This window comes from Schistocerca gregaria, chromosome 8, assembly GCF_023897955.1.
Source record: "Schistocerca gregaria isolate iqSchGreg1 chromosome 8, iqSchGreg1.2, whole genome shotgun sequence".
Lineage (NCBI taxonomy): Eukaryota > Metazoa > Arthropoda > Insecta > Orthoptera > Acrididae > Schistocerca > Schistocerca gregaria.
In genome coordinates this window covers 235,546,293-235,559,473 of record NC_064927.1, presented here as the reverse complement: position 1 = coordinate 235,559,473, position 13,181 = coordinate 235,546,293, and positions in this window count along the sequence as shown.

The window sequence follows — 13,181 nt, the reverse complement described above, 5'->3', positions numbered from 1 at the left end:
TGCCTCTCCTGCTCAAAGTCGGTCCGTTGGACGTCCTACCCCCCTTAAGTGAGTTGAAACGTGGTGCGCGAGCGGTAGGATACAGCATCTCCGAGGTAGCGACGAAGCGCGGATTTTCCAGTACGACCATTTCACTAGTTACCGCGAATATCACAGATCTGGTAAAAAATCAAGTTACCAATGTTTTTCTCTTTGACCTCCGATAGCTCTCTTTGACCTTCGACAGATCATTCGTATGTCCCTCCTGGTAAGACGCGCAGTTCTGTGTGCGAATGGCACGTACCACTGTCTCTGAGATGGGTGAGTTATATTACAAGGACATTTTCGTGCAGTTCCCTCGCGGACTACGTCAAAACCTCGATTCAAATGACGTCACTGGTGTGGCGAGCGCCACAGGTATTCATGCGATTACACGCAGTGTCCAGAGCCCGCGCCGACTCTGGCGCATCAAGGCTACCAGGAAGCGACGCACGTGCCGAAGGCAGCGCGTCCTCTGATTGGCCGCCCGCTGCAGCCAACCACATCGCCCGGCTCCTCCACAGCGCAGTCCCAGGGCACAAGTGGAATTATCTCGGCGCTGCGCTGTTACTCAATTGTAACCGAGGTCACCGCAGCTAAGCGAATGCACCGGGAACCTGTTTACAGTTCTGCCAGTAAAATAACACAATTAAACCGTTTTGCAACATGCAGCCTCTTATGCCGTAATGCTAATCGCGCTGTCACTGCCATTCCCACTACAATTCTTCTAATTAATGTACAAATTTTAACAGTCGCTTATCTGTTTCATTACTGACAATGGAGAAAGTAGCATTTATTTAATTGCTGATCATGGTTTAGGGCCACAGTGATGTAATACTTTTTTAAATAAAGTTCTACCATTCGGATGTTTGGATTACTTATTCTACTGGACAACCATGATTTCGGCCTTTGACCATTTTCAAGTGTCACTCTGAAAAAATATATATGCTGGGTAGTGGACCGGAATATGTCTGTGGCATTATGTCAATACCGTGTAGGATCGATAAACTGTTTAAAACACCTTTTTTAATTGCAAACGTTTTTTTAAAAATTATAGAAGTTCTTGAGATTTTGTTACATGTTGGTCATTATCAGGCTTCTACATACGAAGTCGTTGACGAAGCCTGATTGTGTAACGCAGGTGTCACAGCATAAAAACTAGAACACATTCACAGTGTCTGGCACGAATAGGTGAGAACAGTGTGATATGAATAACTATGACATTGCCTTCAGGTCATACTCTGACTAAATCTAAAACCAGGTAATACATCGGTCAGAACATGAGATGGGGAGAGGCGCTTGGGGGCGGGAGGGACTAGGATGAATATAATATCGCTGTAGTCATATAAAGCGGACCGGGGTGGCCGAGCGGTTCTAGGCGCTAGTCTGGAACCGCGCGACCGCTACGGTCGTAGGTTCGAATCCTGCCTCGGGCATGGATGTGTGTGATGTCCTTAGGTTAGTTAGGTTTAAGTAGTTCTAAGTTCTAGGGGACTGATGGCCTTAGAAGTTAAGTCCCATTGTGCTTAGAACCATTTGAACCTTTTTTGGTAGTCGTATATGAATATAATTGAGTTTACATCTATTATACGTTTTCTTCGTTTTACTTTGGGTGCTTTATTATGTATTTATTCTCGTTTTTATGCTGACACCTACATTAAATAATTAAATTTAATATACTTCGACAATGGCCTTGTTCCTCGAACTCTATGACCACCATATAACACCATCTCAAGAAAATGTGACACTCTATTTTCATGAAATATTAAAGTTCAAGTGCAATAATAAAGTTCTAGCTTCAAAACGCTGTAGAAACAGAACCACTAATCAGAATGACGTGAAGTTTTGAACAGCATATTATCGATCCCATGGGGAAGAAAAAAAAAACTTATCGGAAATTTTACCAATCGACGGTGCATTAAGCGTCTTAAAGTAAATGGGGTCGGCTACAAACTGCAGATGACTCGCAATGGTTTGAGTTGTAAATTCCACCATCCGTGCTGACCAGTGTTCATGACTGCACAAGTTTAGCAGTTAACACTTTTGGCACAGATAGGTAAGCCCATCTACCACAGCAATGCTCGTACTTCATCGGATGGGAAAAATTGGTTCTTAATTTTCCTGGGGCCAAAACACATAAAAAGAAACGAAATGACATCGATTTCTAATTATTGTGAACTTGCACGTGACATGTACAGTATGCTGTCCACCGTTCTCTGCCACAAGTTGGAATCGAGAAACATGGTCCACAACAGATCGGAATGGTTCGGGGGTCACGTTCAGAATGCGTTGCGCAATTCGTGCTTTCAGTTCAGCCACTTTCGTAATTGAAGCAGTGTACACTACATCGTTCCGGTAACCCCACCCACGCGGGGTAGCCGCGTGGTCTGGGGCGCCTTGTCACGGTCCGTGCGGCGCACACCGTCCGAGGTTCGAGTCCTCCCTCGGGCATAGCTGTGTGTGTGTGTTGTCCATAGTGTTACTTTAAGTTAGATTAAGTAGCGTGTAGGCTTAGGGACCAATAACCTCTGCAGTTTGGTCAGAAGAAATTTCCATTTCGATAACCCCACCGTCAGGGGTCACACGGATTAAGACCGGGTGATCTGGGCGGCACGTCTCTATGGAAACGACGACTGATAATTCTAAGGTATTCGAATTGCTTCCGCAGCGGCCACTTCACTACCTGTGCACAGTGTGGAGGAGCGCCATCTTGCATAAAAGTGATCCAAGCGACACATTTACGCTGTTGAAGAGTCGGAATGCCGTTGGTCTGCAAAAGACTCATGTCTTTTACCATTGACGCTACAGATAAGAGGACACGCAGGAGTCATCTCCTACAAAAATGGGGCCCAACGATAAAACGATGCCGCCAACCCGCATCACACAGTCACCTTTGTAAGATGAAGGGGTACCAATCTATGCGCGTGCGGATATTCCGCAAATCTGAATACAGACTTGTCCTTGGAAATCGAAATGAGCTTCGTGTGTCCAAAGAATCTTCCACGACCATTCACTGTCCACTTCCATGCGAGCAAGAATTTCCAGAACGAACTTTTGTCTTGCTCGCAGATCAGCATCACTCGTGAACACGGGTGATTCATTGCGGATACCAATGCGGGATGTTTCATAGGATTTGATGCACGCGTCTGAAGTTCCGCCCAATTCCGTACACTGTGTCTTCGCGGACCACCGCTCAACCCCTCCAGCAATCCTGTGACCGCATCTTCGGCAGACGTCGAATCAACTGCCTTCCTCCCTCTGCCACACTGCACATCAAAAGAAGCGGTCTTTTCGAATTTTGTAATCTTTTTCTTTAGACCCTTACGAGACCACTGACCAACGCCTTTTTTGATACACTGGAGTGTCCGGAGCTTTTTCAGGGCGGCTGGCACAGGGACCGTTCTTGGAAAAGGGGTTTACCAGCAGCGCGGGATCTTCCATGGAAACAGTCATGCTGGGGTTCCCGTACGCAAACCGAGGATTAGCCGTGTCCGATGAGTCTGTTGGTGTGCATAGTCTGAAGCTTACAGCACCAAATCTATTGGTCAATTTTTTTCGTTAATTTTTCTTGTTCCATGACTTTTCACCGTGTGTCAATAACACGCTGCTCAAATATGAGCAGTGCATCTTTTCCTACAGCATTTTGAAACTGCAACTTTAATTACAGCTTTTCACAGTCCTGGTGGTCCAGACTGCTGTACACACCGGTACCTCTAGTACCCGGTAGCACGTCCTCTTGCATTGATGCATTCCTGTATTCGTCGTGGCATACAATCCTCAAGTTCATCAAGGCAGCGTTGGCCCAGATTGTCCCACTCCTCAACGGCGATTCTGTTTAGATCCTTCAGAGTGGTTGGTGAATCACATCGTCCATAAACAGCCCTTTTCAATCTATGTACACATATTCTATAGGGTTCATGACATGCTGGCCACTCTAGTGGAGCGATGTCGTTATACTGAAGGAAGTCTTTCACAAGATGTGCACCATGGGGGCGCCAATTGCCGTCCATGAAGACGAATGCCTCGCCAATATGCTGCCGGTATGGTTCCACTGTCGGTCGGAGGATGGCATTCACGTATCGTACAGCCGTTACGGCTCCTTCCATGACAGCGAGCGGCGTTCGTCGGCCCACATAATGCCACCCCAAAACAGCAAGGAACCTCCATGTTGCTGCACTCGCTGGACACTGTGTCTAAGGCGTTCTGCCTGTCCAGATTGCCTCCGAACACGTCTCCGACGATTGTCTAGTTGAAGATATATGCGACTCTCATCCGTCAAGAGGACGTGATGGCAGTCAAGAGCGGTCCTTTCGGCATGTTGTTGGGCCCATCTGTACCGCGCTGCATGGTCTCGTGGTTGGATGTCGCCATGGACGTCGGGAGTGAAGTTGCGCATCATTCAACCTATTGCGCACAGTTTGAGTCATAACACGACGTCCTGTGGCTGCACGAAAAGCATTATTCAACAAGTACGAAAAGCATTATTCAACAAGTTGGCGTTGGTGTCATGGTTCCTCCGAGCCATAATCCGTAGGTAGCGGTCATCCACTGCAGTAGTAGCCCTTGGGCAGTCTGAGCGAGGCATGTGCTTCTTGTCCATTCTACTACATAAATACTCGCGCTGTCGTTTGTTGATATGTAAGTTGACTCGCTCGATCAGGCGATACCACTCTTCCAGAAGCCACATGACTTCGTACCAAACTCGCTCGTAAAAAAAAAAATAGTTTTATTTAAAAAACCAGGAAGTGTAGCACTACTGCTATAGTAAATTGATACAACGGGATTATACCCGTTTATCAGTAAAACATAAATATAGTTGTTATAACCGAGACCAGACAACCAAATAAAAATACCCGCTGTTCAGAACTAAAGTGCCGGTATCGGTTTTAGCCGGTCGGTTTCTCACATTCCTAGCGAGTGGCTTGCCCTTTCCCAGCACCACCGGCGGCCTATCTCTTCCGGAGGCACGCAACTGTCCCACCCTTTTGGCCCTCAGCGCACGGGTCTGCGGGCGAGTGGCTATAAAGGAATGAAACGGACATGAATGCGACTCCTTACCTGAGGATGATGAATAGAAAAATCTTCCAAACATTGCTAAAACATAACGGCACGACTCGGCTAATAACCCGAAATGATTTCGTCAGTGCAACTTCTTTGTTTCGTAAACGGTTCAAGATAGCGATGCGAGGTTTTCAGCAAATGATGGTAGCCAGACGGCACAAATATTTTTTGTCGGTAATAATCGTAACCCTCAAGTCGTCTGAGACATCGAGAAAATTTGCTTTTTAAAATAGAACGATGTAAGGCTTTTTAATGTCGGAGTTTTAGCTTTTCGCAAACGTATCAGAGTAGTGAGTTAAAGCTGAGAGGCGAGACGGCATTACACTGCGGTGACGTAAGTCTTCGGACAGCGATTCAAACGTATACAAATGACGGTAGTATAGCGTACACAAGGTATAAAAGGGCGCTGCATTGGCGAGCTGTCATATGTCCTCTCGACTGGAATTAACAGACTTTGAACTCGGAAAGGTAATTGGAGCTAGACACATATCAGAAATCGTCAGGGAATTCAATAATCTGAGATCCACAGCGTCAAGAATGTGCCGAAGTTACCAAATTTCTGGCATTACGTCTCACGACGGAAAACGCAGCGCCGATGGCATTCACCTAACGACCGAGAGAACAGGCGTTTGTGTTGAGTTGTCAGTGCTACAAGATAAGCAACAATACGTGAAATAACGGCAGAAATCAATATGGGACATACGACGAACTTATCCGTTAGGGAACTGCGGCAAAACTGGGTGAAAACGGTCTATAGCAGCACGCGACCGACCCGCATGCCTTTGCTAACAGCACGACATCTACTACAGCGTGTCTCCTAGGCTCGTAACCGTATCGGTTTGATACTAGACGACTGGAAAACCGTGGCCTGGTCAGATGACTCCTCATTTCAGTGCGCAAGAGCTGATGGTAGGATTCCAGTGTGGCGCAAATCCCTCGAAGACATGAACGCTAGCTGTCAACATGGCTAGTGGTAACTCAATAATGTTGTGGGCTGTGTTTAGACGGACAGGACTGCGCCATTGTCTGGAAATGACACGTTCTGCTTTCTTGGAGACCATTTGCAGCCATTCATGGACTTCATGTTGCGAAACCGACGATAGATTTTTTATGGACGGCAATGCGCCATGTCACTGGTCCTAAATTTTTCGCGATTGGTTTGAAGAAAATTCTGGACAATTCGAGAGAATGATTTGGCCAACCAGACCGCCCAACATGAATCCAGTTGATCATTCATGGGACATAATCGAGAGGTCAGTTCGTACACAAAATCCTGCACCGGCAACACTTTCGCAACTATGGACGGCTATAGAGGTAGCATGGCTCGATATTTCTGCAGCGAACTTCCAAGGACTTGTTGAGTCAATGCCACGGCGAACTGCCGCAATAAGCCAGGCGAAAGGAAGTCCGATACAATATTAGAAGGTATTCCATGATTCTTGTCTCCTCAGTGTAAATACTGCCAAGTGGGGCTCAGCCATTCTGCTTCTTTCTTTCTTTCTTTATTTCTTTCGCTTGTGCCACTTTCCTGCAATGACGCAGGGTCGGCATGGTTAATAGGATTTGGCGAGGTTAATTTGTGGCTGGATGCTCTTCCTGCCGCCACCCCGTATCCCTCGGAATGGAATTAGTGTATCCCAACTGTCTGTGTCACCATCCATGGAATAGTGTGAATGTGGTCAGATGTCTGCAAGCCGTGTAACTGAGGCGGGACGTTGGGACCAGCCCTGTATTCACCTAGTGGGATGTTGAAAACCGCCTAAAAACCACATCCAGGCTGGCCGGCACACCGGCCTTCGTCGTTAAGCTGCCGGGCGGATTCGATCCGGAGCCGTCGCACCTACCTGAGTCCAGGAAGCAGCGCATTAGTGCTCTCGGCTAACCTGGCGGGTCTCAGTCATTCTGCTTCAACAGAAGAAAATAGGTCTGTTCGATTTCCCTTTTCTTCTTAGCTCTACTTTATTGTACATAAATTCAGGGACAGCTACGATTGATATACATGGAGCCACATCGTAAATTCTTGGAAGGGGTTTAGGAAAACTATTACAAATGTGTTTGCATATTGATCTATAAGTGAACAACTTTTGTGGAACCAAGTAAAGAGTGAAAAGGTTTGATATTACGGCGTAGGTGCCATGAGACCCCTCACAGAGTGGAGTTTCAGCGCAATAGCCGATTACGACTAAGTAGCCTTTGAATTTCAGAATGTTTCACGTGTATTTCTTCAAAAACTTTCAGCGCCAACATTAACAAACGTTATATCACTGCAGTCATGTTTTCAAGTACGTCGTTAAAAATGTAAACAATGTCCCACAAAGAATTAACTTTGGAGTTCATAATAACATACAAATTTTTTGACGAAATAAAATAATTTACATTTTACTTTAGTGTACGCTTCCTGTGATTAAGTATGAAATAAAATATTACCCGAACCCTCTCCGCGGCTTTGTAGATACATTCTCGTTCTTTGGATGAAACTGTTCATACCTTTTCGGCATATTTGTAACTGCAGTTAAGAAACTACACTCGGATCTCGCCCTTAAACTCCGGAGGTGAAGGTGGTTTGTTGCCGTGCTCACGAGAATTAAAATAACCCAATAGAAAGAAGTCTCATGATGTCAAATCACAAGATATTTGTGGCCAATTCATGTCACCATTGAGAGGTATCACCTGGTCACTGAATCTCTATTGTAACAAGTCTATTACTGCAGTCATGTGTGAGATAGAACTTTGTAACGAGGGCAGCCACAGCCGTTAAACCTCGTAGCGAATGGAAGTAAAATGAGCCGCAAGCCAACTGTAATTGGTGATTACTTTATTGTTTCGATGCATTAAAACAGCATTCCCTCGTGAGCTACATAAGACGAAAAGGATCCCATGTAATTTATATGATCAAAACCATATAAGAACCTCACAAAAACTGTTTAATATGTTTTAAATTTTATCGAAAATTTTTAGAATTTTAAAAAAATATTTCATGGCTCTTGCATAAAGAATTTGAACAGGCAAAAAATCAAGATTAAAACACACCAAAATACCTGAAGTTCGTAGTCAATAATCAAACCAATGAAAAGGGGAAGTACAAAAAAAAAAGACAGGACTCGGGATGAATAGTACGACGGCGCACCACGAGAAAAAATCTGTAAGTACAATGACTGAAAACGGAAGACATAAATAAGATCAAAATTGCGAGCTAAATAACCAGCACGACTCCCCCCCCCCCCCCCTCCCACCCTGGCGCTTTCTCATACCCTCATCCCTTCACTAACACTCACACAATTCTGAGTAAATGTCAAGACCGTTAGACTGATTGCGCAAAAAGTCGATATGCGTATGCGTTGGAATCCATGAAATGGGGGACTTTGAAATAAAGCTCCAACATACTGACATAGTTATTGACTAGTTAAAAATTTATTGTCGGGGAGACTAATGTGATGACAACTACATTGAAGCACAAAAGAAACTAGTATAGGCATGTGGACTCAAATACAGAGACATGTAAACAGGCAGAATATGGCGCTGAGGTCAGCAACGGCTATATAAGACGACAAGTGTCTGGCGCAGTTGTTAGATTTTTTACTGCTGCTACAATGTCAGGTTATCAGGTTTGGTCAACTATTAGTCGTCGCACGAGCGATGGGGAACAGCATCTCCGAAAGAGCGATGAAGGAGTGGTTTTCGGTAAGACCGTTTCACAAGTGTACCGTATATATCAGGAATCTCCGACATAGCTGCAACCGAAAAAAAATCCTGCCAGTACGGGACTAACGACGACTGTACAGAATCGGAGAATCGTTCAACGTTAAATAAGTGCAACGCTTCCGCAAATTGCTGCAGATTTCAATGCTGGGCCATCAACAAGCGTCAGCGTGCGAAGCATTCAATGAAACATCATCGATATGGACTGACGTAGCAGAAGGCCCACTCGTGTACCATTGATGACCCCACGACACAAAGTTTTATGACTCGCCTGGGCCCACCAACACAGACACTGATTGGTCTGTTGATCACTGGGAACATGTTACATGGGCGGGCGAGTTTCGTTTCAAATCGTATCGAGCGGATGGCCGTGTACAGGTACGGAGACAGCCTCATGAATCCATGGACCCAACATATCAGTAGGGGACTGTTCAAGCTAGAGGAGGCTCTGTAATGGCATGGGACGTGTGCAATTGGAATGATTGGGACTCCTGATACGTCCAGATACGACTCTGTGACGTGACTAGTACGTAATCATTCTGACTAATCAAAAAAAATGGTTCAAATGGCTCTGAGCACTATGGGACTCAACTGCTGTGGTCATTAGTCCCCTAGAACTTAGAACTACTTAAACCTAACTAACCTAAGGATATCACACACATCCATGCCCGAGGCAGGATTCGAACCTGCGACCGTAGCAGTCGCACGGTTCCGGACTGCGCGCCTAGAACCGCGAGACCACCGCGGCCGGCTCTGACTAATCACCTTCACCCATTCATGTCTATTGTGCACTCCGACAGACTTATGCAATTGCAGCGGAACAATGCGACACCCCACACGTGCAGATTTGCTACAGAGTGGCTTCAAGAAGACTCTTCTGAGTTTAAACACATCCGCTAGCTACCAAACGCCCCAGACATGAACATTACTGAGGATATCTGGGATGGCTTGTGACGTGCTGTTCAGAAGAGATCTCCACCCTCTCGTACCCTTACGGATTTGTGGACAGCCCTGCGCGATTCACGGTGTCAATTCCCTCCAGCTAGATAGATGATATCCAAAGATCACAGGCCCTGCAGACCACGCGCTGCTTCCACAAACTGCCTCCATTCCTGCCTCCGAATCTTCATTAAAGACACGTTTGGATGTCCCGTCAGTCCGAAGGCGCTAGCGACTCCTGGAATTCTGGTACGTAGAATAATTAAAAATAATTTTAAAAAATAACTAAATAAATAAACGGAAAAGTACATAACAAAAAAGAACAAAAACAAAAAAGGAAAAAATTAAAATAAAATAAACTAAAGGAAAAAAAACAATTTTCATCGCTACTCTGTATGTTCTTCCCCCCTACGTTCTTCCTTTCCTACACCCTTCTAGTAATGGGTTGTTTGGGATGGGCGTAGATAGGCGCCAACTGAGGAGGTACAATTTCTTTTTTTGTTAGGACACAAATGGCGGTGGCTCAAATGTTCAAATGTGTGTGAAATCCTAAGGGACCAAACTGCTGAGATCATTGGCCCCTAGACTTACACACTTTTTAAACTAACTTATACTAAGAACAACACACACACCCACGCCCGAGGGAGGACTCGAACCTCCGGCGGGAGTGTGGCGGTGGCAAGTAGATTTTTTGTTTTGTTTGTATTTCCCCTTTCCAGTCCAGGGGCGAAAAAAGGGGGTAGCGTCTAAAATAATAAATTAAAATTGTTTAGTTAAATAAAGGGTTAGTGTTCGTGCATTGCAAGAAAATCATGTTCGAGGCAACGGTTCGAACCCTACTGACACGTTTTATCTAATCCATATTTTTTTCATCACTGATCACATTATTGAATGTTTATGACATTTGAGAGGTAATGAAATGAAAGAAACCTACGTGTATTTTCATCAAGTTGTAGTGAATTTCGTATGTTATTTTACTACTTTCTATTTGCAATTTAATTTTCAAGGACGAGGGACAGGCTTTGAAAACACAATCAAACTTCAATAAATAATGATGCGAATGACGTTATTCACAATTATTAATATAGTAAGTCGCAATATGCCAGACCACAAGATTAATTTACAGTTACTCGTCGGATGAGCATTCGACATCACATATTACAGGATGGTATTTGTCATACAGACACGGAAAACACTACAAAAAGTGTAGAAAGTTTGAAGTAAATGTGTGATTCTAACGTCGAGGCCTCCCCTTGTAAGACAAGGGAACCATGGATCATGTGTGGAGCTCCAACACACTTCGCTGTTTAGGAGCTTGAGTTCCTTGATGGACTGGCCGTGGTTAACCAACATCTACATTTCCATTGAAACGCTCAGAGCGAAGCCAAGACCTTACCACGTTGGACAAATCATTATGCTGAATAATCATGCCCTACGTGCCTCAACGTCGCTACAAGAATAATGATGAACTGCCCTAGGTATATAGTCTATACTGTTTCGACCTTAGGTTATGAGGATTTCTAGGACATAACGTAAGCAGTCCTTCCGGTTTCTACAGGTGTCTTCAATCCCCAGGGCTGCTAGGTCCTTCGTCAGTTCGTCCATCCAGCGCTGCCTTCGTGGTCCAATGGGGCGTTTGGTGTTTCGTTTCCCCTCTAGTGCCATCTTCGCCTGTCTTCCATCTGGCATACGGGCTACAGGTCCCACCCATTGCATTCTTTTGCTCTTTATTTTCTGAAGGATAGTTGGTTGTCGCATCAGAAGGTACATTTCCTCGTTGTTCCTCCTCCTCCATTCTCCTTCATCTAAAACTGCTCCCCATATCTGCCTCATTACTCTTCTTTCAAACATTAATAGTTTTTCCTTCTCTCGTTTAGTCATGCTCCATGTTTCTGAACTGTATGTTACCGCTAGGTATATCAATGTGTTGTAGATTTTCATCTTAGTGTTCATCGATTTAGAGCCGAGCATCTCTCTGAGGGAATGCATGCATTTCATTCCCACTGCTATTATTTCCTTAATGTCCATTTTTATATTGCTGTCAGCGGTAAACCAAGATCCCATGTATTTGAACTGGTGTACTCTCTTGAACCTCTTGCCATCTATCTCAAGAAATTCTTCCTGCTCTTGTCTTCTCCCTAATTGCACGAATTCTGTTTTGCCTTGATTCACTTTGAGCCCTACCTTCTGTGCATAATTGTCAATTTTCTAGAACATTCCTTTCAACTCATGATTTGATTCAGTTAGTAGTAGCCTACTATGTCATCTGCATATGCGACTCAATTGAAGTTAACGTCCACCTGTACTCCAGCCCAGTCCTGTTGCCTACACTGTTTTATTACTTTCTCTAAGATGACATTAAAAAGAACACATGAGAGAGCATTCCATTGTCTGAGGCTTGTCTCAATCTTGAATGTTTCTGATGTGGCTCCTCGGAAACGTACTGCTGCCTTTGACCCTTCAGTACAAGCTTACACTATTATGACTAGCCTCTCATGCATTCTGAAGTCACGCATTGCATTGTATAGGCTATTATTGTGGATGCTGTCACATGGACGTGGAAAATCGACGAACAGGCTGTAGAGATCTTTATAATATTCCCAGTGTTTTTCAAAGAATTGTCTTAGTGTGAAAATGTGATCTATTGTCGATCGGTTTGGTCGGAAGCCCACTTGGTACTCCTGTAAAGCGTTCTTTATGAATGGTTGCTGTTTCCTGAGTGTAATGATGGACAGTAACTTGTATGTTACATTCAACAAGCTGATTCCTCTTTAGTTACCACATTCCATTTTGCTTCCCTTCGTGTATATTATAATCACTTTCCATTCTTCTGACAGTGGCTCCTTCTCCCATATCAACTGGATCGGTTTATATATCTTTAAGTGTAAGGTCTCACATCCCTCCTTGATTAATTCGGATGTTATTCTGTCCTCCTCTGGGGCTTTGTCGTTTCTGAGTCCTTTGATTGCGATCTTCACGTCTTCTTCTCTAACTTCCCATTCTTCTTCATATTTCCTTTCCTCCGTTTCTGGGCGATTCAACAACTCTAAGAGGTATTCTTTCCATCTTACTAGAAATTCTTGCCTTGCTATTTATCAAGTTGCCGTTCTTATCTCTAATGAAAATGTTGCGGTCTGAGATCCAAGTTTCCGATTTTTTATGCATGGGAAGAACTGCCTTGAATTCTTGTTTTGGCTCTCTACCTCAACTTGATCTAGCGAACTGATTAGATATTTCCCTTCTCTGCTCTTAGCATTCGTTTTGTCCCCCTTCTGACGTTGATAAAATATTCCCTTTTCTGCTCATTCTCCCTGTCAGCTAGCCACTTCTCCCTCATCTTCCTTCCCTTTTCTGTAGCCTTCTGTCATGTGTCGTTGAACCATTTCCTCTTCTTCATTATCTTATTTCTCCCCAATATATCCTCCGCTACACTTAGTACCGTGGACTTTATTCCTTTCCACTTT